The sequence below is a fragment of the Vicugna pacos genome, chromosome 4, assembly GCF_048564905.1.
Source record: "Vicugna pacos chromosome 4, VicPac4, whole genome shotgun sequence".
Taxonomy (NCBI): Eukaryota; Metazoa; Chordata; class Mammalia; order Artiodactyla; family Camelidae; genus Vicugna; species Vicugna pacos.
This window is the reverse complement of record NC_132990.1, coordinates 14,059,388-14,071,895: the sequence shown is the minus strand read 5'-3', so window position 1 is coordinate 14,071,895 and position 12,508 is coordinate 14,059,388. Positions and strand designations below refer to the sequence as shown.

Sequence of the window (12,508 nt, the reverse complement as noted above, 5' to 3'; positions counted from 1 at the left end):
TGATTTGGACTGTTGTTATGTTGATTACTTATTAGAATCTGAAGGAATAGAATTCCAGTACTAAAAGAAAGGACTATTAAGGCTACTGATACTATTCTTGTTATTATTATTATTAAAGACTTTCTCTTGACCTGGTAGATCCTCTCTTGGTGTGCATGTCTGTATTATGTTTTAGGCACTTTCTTTACTTTTTGGTTATTTTGGTTATTCCTTTTTTTTTGAGGGGGGTTTGCCCAAAATATCTGAACCTGGTTACATGTTGTGTATCTTTTTTTTTTTGAAGCTCTCAGATAGAATAAGCCTGACATTTCTTGCACAAATTAGATTTTTGGGGGGAGGGGCGGGTGTAGCATGGGGAGATGGGGATGGGACAGATGGGGTGAATTACCATTACAAAATGATACAGTGGCAGATGTCAGTTGGGCATATTATTGTTTTTCGGGGCAGGTCTGTACTGTGTTGTAGTGCTGTTACCTGGTTGACTTTAGGTTGTAATAATTATTTGAAAAGATTTATACAGAATTGAATAACAGTGTTAACTGGTAACCACATTGCATTGTTTCCCAGCCAGTTTAAATCTCTTGGAGAGCTAAGGCCAGCCAAGAGCATTTGTAGTCTTGTTAAAAAATCCCCTTTTGAACTAATTTATCTGAAACCCTTATTTTCTTCACTTCTTGCTCATTGACCTGTTGTATTGACCTGTTGCATTCATGTTGAGTTTATCCATCAACATATGCACCTGTCAGTCAAGTGAGCAGTTGTTTTTAGAACATGTACTAGAATCACTTAAAGCATTGAATGCAGAGAAAGCAGTGCTACCTAAGTTTTGCTGGAAGTAGACTTTGACAGTTTTCTTTCTTTGATGAATTTTTTGTATTTTCATGTTGTAAGTGGTATGAGCTCTGCTTGAATTAAAAAAAAACTTTTTTTTTGAGTATCATCAGCTTACTTGTCTGGCACGTGCAGAAGCCTGGGGCCAGCCTGAACTCAGCCAAACAAATACAGAAGTGTATTTAATAGTTATACGTGTGTTCTATCCCTTCTTGCTGCACCCATGTTGTCACTTATCCCCCAGAAGTTATTTATTACCGTCTTTGTTAGTGTCAGGCTCCTTTGGGGTAGTGTGATGACTGTATAGGTTTACATGACTCTCTTTCCTCTACCCCCAGATATGTATGTATACATATATAGATATGTATGTATTTTATCTATATATAAATATATATACACATATTAAAAACTCTTAATGATCAAATATCCATATTTTATCAATTGATGGTTTAACTGCTTAAGTATATCCTTATATATCGATTACATTCCAACAGGTTATTTCCAGAAGGATGGAGAAGTTTCATGAAACTCGGGGGCCTAACACAGAGGGTCTTCTCTGTGAAGTCTTGTCATCTTGTTTGCAAACTCTGAGAGCTTTTAAGGACAGGGAACAGTTGAAAGTACAACTATCCTCAAAATCCATATATATGTCATGTAAATTAGAAAAATACATTGAGACTTGTAGCTCAACATGACAGAGTAATATCGCTCATATACCCCTCTTCTTTTCTCAAATTTCCACAAAAATTAGGAAAATAAAGGAAGAAATGAATAAATTTATAAAAGCGCTAGGTGCTAGCAAAGGGTGCCAAGGGTAGGTTAGAAATTCTAAGGCAAGTCTCTAAGACATAATGGAAATGAAACTCTTTTCATGAAGAAAGATACTCCAAAGAACTGATGATGCTAACAGATAAATAATTCCAGCATCAGCTTCTCAAGTTCAGTGAATTTCCTTCCCTTCATATGCACTCTTTTCAGGGAACATTTTCTATTTACAATGTTTTGAGCTCAGAGTTAGTAGGAATGAGAGCAGTTGACCTTGCAAATGTTATCAGAGAAATTAATTAAAAGATTTCATTTTGTCTTTATAACATCCTGATGAGGTTGATGTTATATTCTTATTTTATAAATGGGGGAAAAAATGAGGTTTAGAGTTCACCCAACATTGTACTTCAAGTTAATGGTGAAGCTTTCACTTGAGTCCAGGTTCACTTGACCCCAGATTACTTGTCTTAACCACAGGTAACTGATTCTTCAGAGACAGAGCTAGCTGTGTCTGACACTCTGAGACTGTTCAAGTACTCACCGATAATAGATTCATATGCATTATGAATTAATGTTGAGAGTTTTTAACATTTTAACAAAAGAATGAGACAACCCCCCCCCTTTTTTTTGGTATAACTCAAGAAAGATGCTAGTTAACTTCTGCAATGTGGAAGTTAATCAGTAAAAAACTCCGATGTAACTTTTGTTGAGTTTTTCTCTTATCCATTCGTAAAAAGTCAGTGAATTTTGTGGTAAGTCATCAGAATATTAACCCAACAATTTCACAAAGAACTGGTGGATTAGTAATGGACAAAAAATGGTTTCTAAGCTAAAGTAAGAACAAAGTGTGGTATTTGATGTGTCATTTGGAGCTGGCCACGTGGAATCACAGGAAATGTCCTGAACTAGAAAATAGAAAGTTAATTCAACACCCCAGCCCCCAGATGTTTCACTAGGTTTTAGTCCAGCTCCTGGAGGGTGGTTTTCCTCACACCATTCGGTGTGTAAATAAAGGCTGTGCACAGTCTCTAGTCAGTGGATTTTGGAGAGAAAGAATGGCCTGAGAATAACTTGTATGAAATGAATTGACAATAGCTTATGGAATCCTGTCTCTCTTCACACACAAACACAACAGGCACACACACATACACAACACACACACACACCCTGGTCCTAAGAATCCCAGCAAGACCAACTTTCAGCTACTTTTGTAAGGATACAAAGAAGAGAAAGAATAAATTATGTTTCCAATCACAGGTAATCCCTTAATGTGAGCGTTCTTAATATATCCATTGGATTCCAGAAAAATACATTATTCTATATTTAGTATTCATTCACTATTCAGTATTTCAGTTTCACATTGCTTTGTGTAGTGTAAAAAGAATTAACTTTGGGTAGAAAATATGAAGAATGTGGGAACCATATCCTAGTTCTCATCCCAGTTGTTCCTCAGTGGGCATGACAGATTTATAGTCACCATTGTTGGCACCACACCCAAATTACCCTCTTTCCAATCACTTTTTTCTTCCCATGCTGCCTTGGTCTTGCATGTTGGTCTGTCTTGGTCAACTGTCCCCCAAATAATGAGACTTTCACATTGCCTGATGACATTGTTTGGGCTGACTGTTTATATTCTTATGCTAACAAAGTATCACTTTATCCTGCCTACTTTTAATTTATTACAAAAGCCCAAATCTACTATTCTAACATGGAGTCAGCCAGGTTTATGGAAAACCCCCTCTTCATTTTCAAGCTTCATACTCTCATCCTTACTCAAATCCCCCAGTAATGCAGAAAAAGGAGAGAGCATGCAAGTTATTCTTTTTTCTTCCATTTAGATGGTCAATTGATTTTTGACTTTCTGACTTATGAGGACATCTTTAGGAAAAGTTACTATTCAAAACATGTTCTACACAATGTTAAGGAGAAATTGATTCCACATGTGTTTGAAGGCTCATATGGTTACATGTGGAGGATTACTTTATTACTTAACATTAAACAAGAATGATACATTTTCTTCTGATTTTCTGAAACGTTATCACTAGCGTTCAACCCCATGTTTGTAGAGAATTTTGGGCTAACACAAGTCTTCTTGTAGAAGAACATTTTATTATGCAATTGAGTGTAACTCCAACTCGTGTAATGATTTCTTTTTGCCAGCTCAATTTTCTAGTTATTATTGATTTCCCACATTTTGTACATATTGCTTATAACAAAGAATGCTTGGTCAGATAATTATTATGCTAGATGCTGGTAAATGTGGCAACACAATCAGCTTCAAAGAAGGTGTATTATCTCATCTCAATTCGCCACAAACCCTATTGGATTCTCTATAGAAAGATAAAGGGTCAGACTCAGCAGGTGTAAGAATAATTCTAACACTGTAATTGCTTTTCTACTAGCTGTCATCACTGTGGAAAGGTGGTTAAGAATTAAGTGCACTCTTCATCAAAATAATTAGTCTATTAACTGTACAATCTCTTTTTGGAGTTGTTTTTATGATTATCTGATAATTCAATTTTTCTTCTATTTCTGGGGACATTTAATTTAAGAGCCTTATCCCACCTGTACAAACTGAGCAAAGTAAAATAATTCCAACCCGCAATTTAATTAATTAAAAATAAAAAGCTTTGTTAATTTTTTTTTTGCATTTCAGATGCATTAGGGGATAATGAATTTCTCCATAAAAACAGAAGATGTTTTCCAGTAGTCACTATATTTTTAATTTTCATAAACACTGTAGTGTGAAACATGTTTTTTTGTCATAATAGTCAATGATTTTAAAGTGTAACTGAATATTAAAAATATCTGAATGCCAGATTCCCAGGACACACATTATTTTTAAAAACAGATAATACTTAAATAGCATATCTGGTTTGGAATGTTTATTTTAATTACCGGTTTCTTATTGATAAGCAATTTATTATATTACATTTAGTTCCTCTATTTAGACATAATAGTATTTAAATCTTTCCTTCTCTCTCTCTCTTTTTAAACATTATTTCAGCATTGGAATGAGCTCCACTTATAAGAAAATCTATTTTATCTGTATAAATTGAAGACAGTTTTGCATTGGTTTTATCTGTGCACATAATCAAAACCGAATTTTATTCTATGAGTTTCAGTGCCTCTAGTAGCAAATGGATAAGCTCAAATTCAGTTGCTGTGCTTGATAAGATTACACATTTGCTTTTAGTGCCTTCTATCTGATGTTAATTTAAAACAAAGCTTATTAAATCATGGTTCCCACCTGTTCAACGGCTCCAACTGAAGATAAATACCATGTATATCTGCTTAATGTACTACATCTATAAGAGTGCTTTCTCTCCTCTTTCTTTTCTTTTCTTTTTTTCTTAATGTGTAGGATTATTTTGGCTTTGTGTGATATTAAATATAGGCCCTTGATTTATGCTTCCTGTGTTGAGAAAGTTTTCAGGATTTTAGAACCTCACTGAGCACAAGCTTACATATTAAAACAATAATATAGTTCTGTATTTTTCAGAAAGCTCTATTTTTAGATAAAAAGGAATCACATGTATTCTATAGTGCTGTCACAGAATGTGGTTAACCTTTCATGAACCAAGAGTCTTGAATCTCAAAGGCAGGATAACAGGAGCAGTATATTGAGTGCTCCCATCCCTTTCAGCCTTCTCTCCTCTCTGTCCACAATTTTTTTAAATCTGCCAACAGAAAAATGGGCATGGTGGGGAAAAGAACACTAAGCTCTTGAGCCTGGCTGCTGTACTACTAGGTGGGTGGCAGAATAAATCAGAAAATGTATCCCCAGTTCTACTTTTATTTCTTATTTAAACTGCTGTTGTTTCAGAATTTAGCCCAAAAGTCTTAAACTAAGGATGTGTGGTATGAACCTCTGCATTCTAAAGATTGCTACAACCACTGCAGGCGCTGTCACCACCCATCTTCGAACAATATTTAGAGTAGACTGGAGATTCACTGAGAAAGCCTTCTTTGGAAGAAACTTATGGGAATAAGAAGTTGTAGGATTTTTTCCTTCCTTCCAGCTGGTGGGAGAGGCTCCTTTCATCCTATCGACTACTGCTGGGTGAAGGGGTCCTGAGAGAATCATTCCAAACACGTGGGCTGCCTACAGGAAGGGAGGCAGGCGTCCTATTTCTGGACTGGGTGCTTGTTGAGCTACAAATCCTAGTCCTTATCAGGCTGCTCCTGGAGAGGAATGCAAAAGAGTTCCTAATCCCCAGCAATTTTAGTTTTAAGCCAAGAAGTTGATGGCTGTCTCTTGACTGCATAAATTTGAAGGTAGATGATTGGCTGGAGTTACCCGCTTATGGTCGGATAAGGCAAAAGTCAGCAAGGGCTAAATATTATCAGAGCCCCAGCAGTCTTAAAAGCAACTTACCCAAAAGGGTTGACCAGTGACGGGAGGGGCTTCAGCAGAAGGATGCTGGGAGTTTTCTGCTAGCAACGAGATGGAAGAGGTGTGAGCAGCCAGACAGGGAAATACATCAAAGATCAGGGAAGAGGACACCCTGCAGGGGAGCAGGGAAGGAGGATATTCTAAGGAACATGAAAATGGACCTTGAGATAGAAAGTCAACTTTTTGATGGTGCCCATGACAGAGGGCACCCAAGAGTCACATTAAAACAAACAAACAAAAAATGAGTAAATAAAAACTTGACACATAAAGCATTTGTATTTCTTTTTCCAAGTCCTTCTTCCCATGCTCCCAATCCTAGACAGTCAGAAGCATAAGAGGGGTGGTGGAAGAAATAGAATGTTAACTGGATAAAAAATAAAATCAAGATCATGCCTCTCTCTCCCACAGGCAAGTCTACACACCATCCATCAGGCCTGAGCAGAGCAGGAGGGGAAGAGCAGGAAGTGAGGCTGAAGTTGAATCTTGGCCTTGGCGAGCCCTGGGTATAGTAACAGTAGACGGAGGTCGGGTCAGGAGGCGCTCCAGAGGCAGGTAAGCTGGATACTGCCGAGTGTGTTTGCAGCCCCTGGTGGGAGAAAAATAAAACTGCTTTCTGTTTCTCCCCTAACCTATATCCAGCCCAGTCATAAGTCAGTCCCTCATTTTGGCATAAATCATTTTATCCTCTCATCTATTCCGTTGTCTTTTAAGAGTTCTGGTTGTCATTTTAGGATTTTCTTTGCTAAGAACTCATGTTTTGGGGGAAATAAACTCCTTCCCTGACTCTACAAATGAGGCCTATGGCTCAGGCCAAGAGGCTTCAGCATAAGCTCATGTCCTGGACACATTATTAGTTCAAAATGACAGTGACCGAACGTCTCGGGCTTGGGCTCTAGGGGCAGGTTTCAGCACTGACAGCGCAGCTGCAGGGATCTTGGAGGCAACGCCTGGCAGAGCTTCTGGGTCTTGCTGCCCCAGCGATGGCTGCAGTACCTGGGACTTGTCCCTCTGGCCCTGCTCCCAACGTCCGATCCAGCCCATTGGACTTGTACACCTGCTTCTTCTCTGACCTCTGGATTCGTGAAAGGTGAGATCACATTCCCATTTCTGAGGCAAGGGCTGCCAGAGAGATTGGAGAATGTAATTACAGAAATGTCTTCTTTCAGATAATCTCAGGACACCGTCAGCTCAACAGTTACGGAACTACTATAGTCGTGTCTTCAGGAATTGCTTGCTTTTTAAGGATGAAATGGTGGAGGCAAACACTGTTTAACAGGTGAGGTAACAAGGATCTAGAAGAGACAGCAGGAAGTAGGCATGGCTCAGAGTGTGAGCAAATACAAGGAGAGCTTCAGGAAGGATCCCATCTCTAGCCAGTATTTTTTGGATATTTTTGCATGAGTTTCATTTTAATTTGAAAGCTACTCAGTTCGCTACTCTTAACTGTAGGGTGGCAAAAGCGAAATCATTCCATCTCTTTAAAGTGGAAGCTTTAATGCACATTGCAAAATAGGTCAAGTTATTAAAGATGGCTATGAAACTGCTAGAATCTGTGTGATTTGTATTATATTACCTCTCCTGAAAGAAACTGGGACCAAACATAAAATCACCAGAACAGCCAATACGAGTACCTTCTGTATCATCCATCCCTCTCCCGGGGAGTTTGAACTTTTCAGGAATGCATGTAACCAGTCATGAAACTGCATACTGACAAAGGTAGCTGACCCCTGTTTTCAAGTTCATGTCACATTAAGTAATTAGGACTTGACAGACAAAGTGATTTTGAATATGCTGTTCTTCTGAGGAAAAGTGATAGATTCTTCAACTACGTGTGTTTACATTCCAGCCTCCTGTGGCAATATTTGGAGTTGCACCCTGGTGGATTTGGATTACAGACAGCCCATACGATGTCTCATCCAACATTTCAAGTAGAACTTAAGCTATATTCCCTAGAATGTAATGGGACAGTTATATTTATCTAAATAAGACTTCCCAGCATATAACACAGCTGCCTTGAAGCATGACTGCACTAACACCATGCTCACGTTAGGTTTATACCAAGAAGACCGCCAAAGCACATGAAGACATTCTGCAGTGGCTGCAGACTCCAGGACTCCTGGAAAAACCACATGTGGTTTTGTATTAAGTTTCGAAGGAATGGTGTTGATTCTTGGAACCAAATGTTTTATTTTATTTTATTTTATTTTATTTTATTTTATTTTATTTGGGGTAATTATGTTTGTTTGTTTGTTTCTTTCTTTCTTTCTTTATGGTGGAGGTGCTGGGGATTGAACCCAGAACCTTGATACATGCCAAGCAAGTGCTCTACCACTGAGCTATACCCTCCCACCCCCCCAAAATTGTATGTCTTATTGTCATAATTAAGTCTTCTGTGTAGAATGAATAGAATGTAAAATCTATACATGCTTTAAACTTCCTAAAGGTTGAATTTGCATCTATTTTACACTTATATTTTTGCAGTTAATTTATTTGTCAACAATAGTAATTTTGTTTAACTTTTTTGTCCTATTTGTGTTAAACTCCAGAGGCATGGAGATCTTTAAATTTCTACAGGAAACTGTGCAGTTTATTTTACACTCTTCATTTAGGCCTGTGAGAAACATTTTCTCAGAAATGCTGATTAGCTACTTAGCCAAGTTTCTGTCGTTTAGAGATCTTCCCTGTTTTATTTTGTAATGACAGCTGTTATGATATTGTCTCTGTTATGAGATTGTCTCTGTTGACCAGTGGATGACTATAAACAAAGCAGAAACAATTGGCTCCTAAGGGTAACACCACTCACTTTTCACCATCTACTTGCTGTGTCTTAGCTCTACCGGTAACATAATGTTTTAAGGCTTTCTTGTAGAAAATTCTTATAGGTAGTTCTCTACGGATATTTATACATTTTCTTTGAATGTGCTTATGATCAATGTCAGAGGAAGATTTTTATTTGTTATAAAACAGAAGCAACAGCTATTAAAATTGAGAACTAAGTAGTTTTTCCCAAAATAGCAGTTTCTAGAATTGCCGGGGGGGATTTTGAGAAACAGCTTTCCTATGTCCTGCCCCAGACATATTAAATCACACACTGTATGGCCTCAGAATCATAAAAAAAAACAAAACAAAACAAACAAAAGCCCTTCCCAGTTTAGGGAGCCATTGTTTTAAAACAGGTGGTGATACCAAATTTGCCAGAGTAACAGAGAGATCTTTAGGTGTTCATTCTTGTGTATTCAGAGGTCAAAATTCTAGACTCTGGGAGAAGCAAACTGAGGATCAGGTCCTACTAATTAGGAGATAAAGCAGCAAGTTAAAAACAAAGCAAAATGACTACAAAATAGTCAAGTTAATTGAACGATTTGAATCATAAATGCACAAGTCCTCAGAAATTATATATTTTATGTAATTTACAAATTATGGTGAATCCAGCTATTTTAATCAAGAACAAGTCAAAATTTGTCACCGTAATAATTCTTTGCATTGGTATGGTGATTTGTTGTTTAAATATACTTTGATAAATAGAATCTCTTTTGTCTTCAAAACAGTGAGAGAGAGACAGGGAAGTGTCTGGTATTCTCATTTTGAGACTCAGAGTTCTTTTCAGGATTGCAGAGAACTGGAGCCACAGCACAGAAGTCCCTGCGTGCTAATCCAGTCAATCAGAGCCCAAATTTGAGACGCAGAATGTAGGAGGTTGCATTATCAGTCATCTCATGTTATTTTAGGGTGAATGAAAGGATATAATGCATTTATTGTAAATGCTTCAAGTAAAGCTTTGCAACTTAAAGGGGAGCTTTATGTATCTAGAAACTCTCATTCCTCAGAGGATTACTTAAGAGAACAATGCTACATCAATGTTTAGGTTGGGAGGGATATTAAAGTTCATTTAGTGTAGTTCTCTAATTTTATAGATGAATACCATAAGACTCAGAGACTTGTAGAGTTTGCTTAGTGATTCAAAGCTAATCTGACCAATTTTGGCAAAAAAGGACATCTTTCCTAAGTTCCATGATTATCGATTGGTTAAAAACAGTAAACTACATTGGTGAGTGATTTATGTTAGTTCAATTTGCTAATATGTTTAACTTTAAATTTCACTTTTCTTGCAACATAAAATATTTTGTAATGCTTTAAAACAAAGTAACCTCTTTATTCCCTAAATAAGTTATTGTAAAACTGTGATAAAATTGATAACTTTATGTCTAAGGGATTTCACCCTCACCCAAATTACAAGTTCACTCTCTTTATTTGAACACTTTCAAAGGAGCAGCAAAAGTAAAATATTTTCTTTTAGTTTCTTTGTAAAGTTTAACCGTTTTTACTTTGCTATTATGGTAATAGCTAGAAAATTACATAAAACAATATTTTGAGGGTGCGTTCTCCTAGTTGATTTAAATCACTGTGCTAACTGAAAAGTTTAATATTTCAAAAACTCCACAAGTTACTACATCGATCAGTATCTGATTCATGCATTGTGGATATAAAAATGTATTTAAGGAGAGGAAATTGATTCTATGTGCGTCTTATAATCTGAGAAGTTAGTGAATGTGGCAATATTTTAAAGGAGGGGGTAGAAAAAAATGTTCTGCTTTATAATCAAAATGCTGTCTTCCTACTATGAAGTCATTATATTCTGGCACTGTGAAATTCTTACATGAAGATGTTAAAGTGGAAATAAACCCATAATCGTTTATAAAATATTTTCAGTATGATAATAATCTAAAAATACGGGGAAAATTTGTCATCTCTGACTCAGGTCCAACAAGACTGGATGAAATGTGTGTTATGGTTCAATGTGGAATATGCTTCCCCTGTCTTATCAGAAATTTTCTGTCAGTGAGTCTCTCTCCCTCCACTGATGTGAAGAAAGAAGTGTAGAGCCCTTGAAATTGTTACTAGGATGAGTGTGGCAGTTTGGGGATGAAGTTAACACTGCTGAAAGTAAAGAAGGAAGATGGAGAAAATCTGTGTCTTGATTGACATTTGGTTACACCTGAATCAAATCAGCTCCAAAGGCTGGTCTCTCTTTGCTTCTACTTATTAAAGCCAATTAATGCCCTTTATCTTTTTAAGCCACTTTGAGACGGGTTTTCTGTTGCTTATAAATGAATGCCCCTTAATGGGCAGATCATTTTAAAACCTAAAATTGTACCTTCTGCTGCTGTCATTGATGCTGTATTTTTCTGTGGGTTTATATCCAATGATGTGAGTGTTGTAGAGCCTGAGGCTCTATAAGTGTATCCATTTATGAATCAAACAAACAAATAAACCCTAGGTATAAAAACAGCCTCCAAAGGATTATTCTAAAATTCCCCTAGAAGCATCATGAGGAATAAATATTAATGCCTTTTAATAGCTTTATAGCTTACAATGTTGACAGGCAGCATCATGACCAGTTTTAAAGATGAGAGTAGATAAATATTACTGAAAAGTGTAAATTTATATCCATATCTACTCCAAAGTAATTTCCTAAAAATTGCATTTGTGTTCTAGTTACTTTCCCAGGGAGTGAATCTTTTCCTTGAGAGTATAGGAGTATAGTATGAAAAAATTTGTCAAACTTTGTTTCTTTGTAGGAATCTTGGCTACGTGTGTATGACCTTTATTATTGGAAAACTTAAGAGAGATGGACAGTCTAGGTCACTGGCTCAAAGCCATGTTTTTTGAGGTCATTTACATCTGTCTGTCTTAGAAATCAAGACATTTGTTGGGATAGCATTTTCTATGGGGAATTTATGAGCCAGGATGCAGCTTAAAACATGTAGTCTTTCTGAGGCTCAACTCCACCTCACCGGTTGATTGATAACCACTCTTTGCTCTGAAATGTGAGTGGTTTATATGTTACAAACCTTGGTTCTACACTTACGACATAACAGCAAGTAATGTCAGCCATCCATGAAGAACAGATCCTTATTTTATTTTTCCTCACTTCTCTTCATGTTTGTAAGTAGTGACATGACTTCTGAAAGCTTCTAATAGCACTCGTGAGTTCTCCCAGGTTCCTTCATCCTTTCTCACCGCTATTGCCAGCCCGCAGTTCCCCTCAGCTAGTCTCTCATCCTGTTCTGACATTATTGAGACTAAGCTGTGCATACCCTGGAGTTTTGGCATGTTTTACTGTATCTGGAGGACTGGTGATGGTTGTGGGGCTTTAAAATAGTCATCTACACGCATTGTTGAGCAGAACTCTGGGACATGTGGGCATAGTGGAACACTTCCTAATGGAAGAAAGAACTGAAACATAAGTTTGATTCAAAGTCAATGGATGAAATCCTGCCAATGGATGAAATCCCGCCAATGGGGTAACTGGGCATAGAATAATACCACGTTCTCAAATATCCTCTGATCATGAGTCATGAATTTATTTTTGAACTCTAGGATAAAGGACTATAAAAAGAGAACAAGAACATTGAATTTCCTATGTTTGTATTCCCTTGGGAGAAAAAGTTGTGTAATATATGAATAGCATCGATACCTATGGCTTCTACTCTGAAGGGGAACTGTGCTAGACTT

General features: G+C 37.1%; 1 long non-coding RNA gene across 1 annotated transcript in view; it reads left to right on the top strand.

Annotated features, from left to right (window-relative positions):
* LOC116277824 (uncharacterized) overlaps positions 1–10,695 on the top strand; it is a 34,804-nt gene extending 24,109 nt beyond the window's left edge. Inside the window, exons 2-5 of the long non-coding RNA XR_012071881.1 lie at positions 6,401–6,544; positions 6,889–7,079; positions 7,159–7,268; positions 7,839–10,695. This is a non-coding gene — a long non-coding RNA (uncharacterized lncRNA). The remainder of the gene's footprint in view (positions 1–6,400; positions 6,545–6,888; positions 7,080–7,158; positions 7,269–7,838) is intronic.
* Positions 10,696–12,508: the final 1,813 nt, after the last annotated feature.